The 4,656-nt window shown below is 45.6% G+C and overlaps 1 long non-coding RNA gene across 1 annotated transcript; it reads right to left on the bottom strand.

Moving 5' to 3' along the window:
- Nucleotides 1–1,697: 1,697 nt before the first annotated feature.
- Nucleotides 1,698–4,159, bottom strand: LOC149367977 (uncharacterized). Its single transcript, XR_016288223.1, has 2 exons — nucleotides 4,123–4,159; nucleotides 1,698–2,108 (listed from the first exon to the last, which is right to left on the bottom strand). It is a non-coding gene; the product is annotated as an uncharacterized LOC149367977 (long non-coding RNA).
- Between the last annotated feature and the right edge of the window lie 497 nt (nucleotides 4,160–4,656).

The raw sequence follows: 4,656 nt of genomic DNA on the forward strand, positions 1-4,656 counted from the left end.
TTTGCTTCCTAGAATTTGAAATTGGCGTGTGTGTTGTCACTTAAATGTCGCGGTTCTATTTCACAGCGTCATTACGAGAATACTTAAATGGAAACCAAAGAAGACTCAACTGAGCTAGTCATGTCTGTTCCTGGTGCGTTCTTCCTTGGCAGGCAAGACCACGAAACATTTGCAAAATAACAAACAAGCTGACAATGAATCTCCTTCTCGCTATTCCACGGGTACTGTGGAGCAGCCACTTCTATTAATCTAAAGTGGTATTTCCACAAGCCGTCTAAAATATTAGAATTTAATTTGCTTCCTCAGCTTACAAGGATGGCTACAAACGCAGGCACTGAGAGCAATGTTATTTATTGCGAGTTTAAGTATCGACCAGCGAAGAGCTTCGCCATTTCCCTGCGCCGGCAAATCCGGTTCGATTAAGGACTCTGCAGCAAAAACTAAAATCGTAAAGTCTGTGTTTGCACCCAGAAAAAAACAATGACATGAAACCTGAAAGGACAGTTGCTGGTGAAAGTAGAATGCGCGAGCAGACGAACTTCTGGTGTCAAATATTGGCGACTGTAATGAATACCGATGTCGCCGCGAGTTGCTTGTGACGTCAGGAAGGAATCATTTGCCGTGACTTAACAAAAGAGGTGTAAAAAAACAGCTAGTGCATAATCAGCCAGGAAAGGACTTGGCCTTCAGAGTTTTGTTTAATGATTACTGAGCTTCCTCGCATTTTTCAGGGCAGGATCGTTGACCCATGAAGTGACTGCGCCCATATTCCGTTCATGAGCGGATTTCCTAAGCTGTTTATATTCTTCACAGTCGTTCTTATCCATTCGACTATCAAGCAATAATGCGTTGTTTTAACGCTTGATTAACAACACACTCTAAACAGAAATAGGCCTATATGGGAGTAAAAAGCAAGTACGCTGGCCTCTAGTGCAATACTTTCGATAAAAGGGAGTGTGGAAAAAGACAGCTTGCTCCCCACTTACTCCTTTGTGTTTAGAGTGTAAGCGCAATTTGAGCGAAAGGAGTCGTCGGTCTTAAAATTAGCGCATTGGCTGGAGGGAAGTTGCGACATCAGATCGAAGTATTCCCATTGTCTAGACCAGACCAGAAATGACGTCAAAGGCATGGGCAGTTGCTACTGCTATCCCATTGCCAATGCAATTTGGAATTAGGAGTCCCTGTGAATTTTGAAGACATTTTACCAGAAACATTTCGTCCTATCCCTTCCGCGTTGGAAATGCATATCAACTTCGCTGTGCAACTGCCGCCATGCAAAGCATTCCAAATATGCGCCAAGCGCCCTTTATCAGCAAGCAACACTCAACCATGGCTTTGTTTTGTTTCGTTTGCTTATTGACGCAGAGAACAGTGCTACGCGTGCCAAAGATCTGGAAGATTGCACATTTTCATGTCATATTGCCTTAGGAGACTAGACCTTCATAAGGCAGCAATAGGTCTTAATAATGCCTGATGCGGCGAACAAAATGAAAACAACGCATTATTGCTTGATAGTCGAATGGATAAGAACGACTGCCGATCATAGCTCTTCTTCGGGGAGGTGCTCGGACTGTTAACTGTAGTTTATAGTGCGAGCTTTCCTGCGGTGCCGAAAACCACAGATAAAGAGAAATGCAAGCTGTGCTTTGTTCAACCCTTTTTATTTTATTTACACACCAATTAGGGCTCAAGAAAATGTAACATTTGGGGCCAGATTCTACTAGGTGAGATCTTCGTAACCCACTGGCTAATACACGTGGCCGCGGAGCTTTACGAAGAAAACGATGACGGCTTCGTCCTTCGTTTTCCTTGGCTTTGTTTCTTCAATTTGCACTCGTGACGATTAACCACGAAACTCTCTTTGCTTGTCCGTTATCACAGATCCCTTCATCCTCGGAACCCTCCACGTCCGAAGCCGCCGCCAAAACCTCCGCGTCCGAATCCTCCGCCAAATCCACGTCCGCCGCCGAATCCTCCGCCGAATCCACGTCCCCCGCCGAATCCACGTCCACCGCCGAATCCTCCGCGGAACTGGGCGGAGGCGACGGCGAAGGCCAGGGCGATGACCACGAGGGCCAGAAGAATTGTCCTGCTGCTCAGCATGGTGTCTGAGAACAAGAAACACGTGGTCTTATAGCATCCTTACTGTCTTCCGCGTCCAAGCGCCACAACCAAAGCGGCGTTGCACCTTTAGGGCCTCTTCATAACTACAGGCAGTTTGCAGTAATAGGGGATGCTACGTAACTAGAAACGCTTGCTCTTTGCTCACTCTATGACCGCATCGCGTTAAGCACTCAGAGCGTACTGAACTCCCGTTCTGCTTGATTATCTTGCTGGCAGTTAAAATTATCTGACGTACGTTTAAGCTAGCTTTCGTTTATCTGAGTGCCTGCTGCACATTTATTACTTGTACACAAAAGAACACCGTCGGATAGCACCTGTTCTTCGTGCACGAAGCAAAACAAAATTGCCTAGATGAAATTCAAGCGCAGCATCTTCTACATAACCAAACTCACAATAAACACAGCCTAGCAGTCGAAAACTCATGGAACGAAGCAGATTGCTAGTGCGTGATTTTCGCACCTCCTTGCAGAGTACAAATTCATCATTTGAATATATACAGTTCATACTACGTTTGAAGGTTGTGCTCTTCATGAGCAGAACATTTGACATCTATTCGTTTTCATCTTCAGTAGTACTCAGAATTTAAGCGCAGTTATTGCAGTGAAACATGGATTTGTTACTGCCAGCGCGTATCTTCAAGTCTACTATCACTTTCAATGAAAATCTCGGCGCTAATCTGCTACACGTTTGCATTTAATCCGGAACATCAGACAGCAGAAACCGCATCAAGCACATAATGGCTATGATGCTACGTATAAGACAGTGCGTTCCCTTGCTGTATTTAGGGAACGGTCTACAGGCTTTAAACAATTTGCTTGCCGGCCAGATACATGTCTGTCGTATTACAGAGGAACCAGTATAGAGACTGTCTTTTAATGGTCTGAAATCCTAAATTGGCCAAAAGAACAGCATGCAGACATAGTAGACAAATGACGACGGAGTGCATACAGCTAGGATTTTTATAGGAAAATATAAAAACAGTGCAAATATGACATGAAGATGAAGATGAAAGCTAACTGCACATACTGTGCAGAAGTTCAACTATAGAAAAACAGTGGTTGGCTCCTTGGAATGGTTCAGCATCATTAAATTGCATCACATTATAAACAGTTGAACCTTTCGCCGAGCGCTTAACATTATGGGTCCAAAATATTAGATACGCATTTGCAAGCTCCGGTTTCCCCCCCTGACGTTAATGAGGTATTATAATTTTCTAAGTACTAAACTATATGAATACAGCATTTCGATGGTCATTTCCCCAGCGCTTAACAATTCTCACTTTATGTGCTCCTCCTCGGCTGAAGGGAAGTATGCCCGCAAAAAAATCTTAATATTTTTTCTGTGTGCAACATTAGCGACTTATTTTCTAAAGCATATATTTCCATTGCTTATACATAATATGAAACACTTTTTGCGCACAGAACCGTCACTAATGCTGTACAAAACAATTGAAAATTTATAGCGGAGCGCCTGCCATCGCACTGCATGAGCAAATCAGTGATACGAATAGAATGACGTTCTTATTGCTAATGCAACGATAGGAGTCTTTTGTATATGACTGCAGTACGGTTGGAGATGCTTGACTCTAATGTGATGGTACTGAAAGCTGTCGCAAAAATAATCAGCAACCTACATTAAAGAACGCCGTCGCAGGAGTACCTGTCATCGCAGCCGTAAAGTAACTGGCTGTTTCGACGTGTTAACTACGTGCTATAGACAGAACTGTCAGGTCTGTCTCATGATGAGTTGTAGATTTGCGCCTATACCATTACTGTTTCTACAAAACGAGTCACGATTCATGAATCTCTCCTCTCCTAATTGGCTGCTAAGTGGTGGCTGCTAGGTATATCGTAAGAAATATAACGATAGATAGGCCGAAAAGAGTTCCCTAAAATAGCTAAAATGGAGCTAGTTTCGGAGCCATTTCTTAAGAGTGAAAGCCGGGGCACAGTAGCCCGTGTGACAGCCACAGAAGGAGCATAGGAGTGGTGCCATTACCTTTTGGGTTGACCTGTGTGTGTGCTGCGGTCGCTACAGAAGGTGCTTCTGACCGCTGCGGCGAGGGGCCGCCTTATATATCGGCCCCCGACTGGCAGCGAAGGCTACCGCGGTCGAGCCCCTTGCGTCGGACTGCCTGCGGCTGCCTCTCTCGAAGCGGCAGTGGTCACCCTGCTTGGCGATCGACGCCCGCGCGATCAAAGCGGATGCCGAACCACAGGGTCATTCCACCAACGGTGCCCGCGGCGCAAAACCCCTTTCCAAAGTCTACCCTCTCCCCCAACAAACGTCTAGCGAAGCTACGCGCAGACTTGAGGGTTTTATTTTTTTATATATAAACACTTTATCAGTAACCAGCGAGCAGCGCTGGAACGCCGCACCCGGGCGTCCGATTCATGGTCATTATGAACGCGTGTTTGCGTCCCTCCGCTCGTATGCGTCAAAGCGTGCGGGCACCTTTCCGGTGGAAGCGGGAGCCGATAGGAAAACCGCACAGGGGCAAGAATAAAGCGGCCACTTGGAAGTGTATACGCA

The sequence above is a fragment of the Amblyomma mixtum genome, chromosome 1 (assembly GCF_055824585.1).
Source record: "Amblyomma mixtum isolate Tamu chromosome 1, ASM5582458v1, whole genome shotgun sequence".
Taxonomy (NCBI): Eukaryota; Metazoa; Arthropoda; class Arachnida; order Ixodida; family Ixodidae; genus Amblyomma; species Amblyomma mixtum.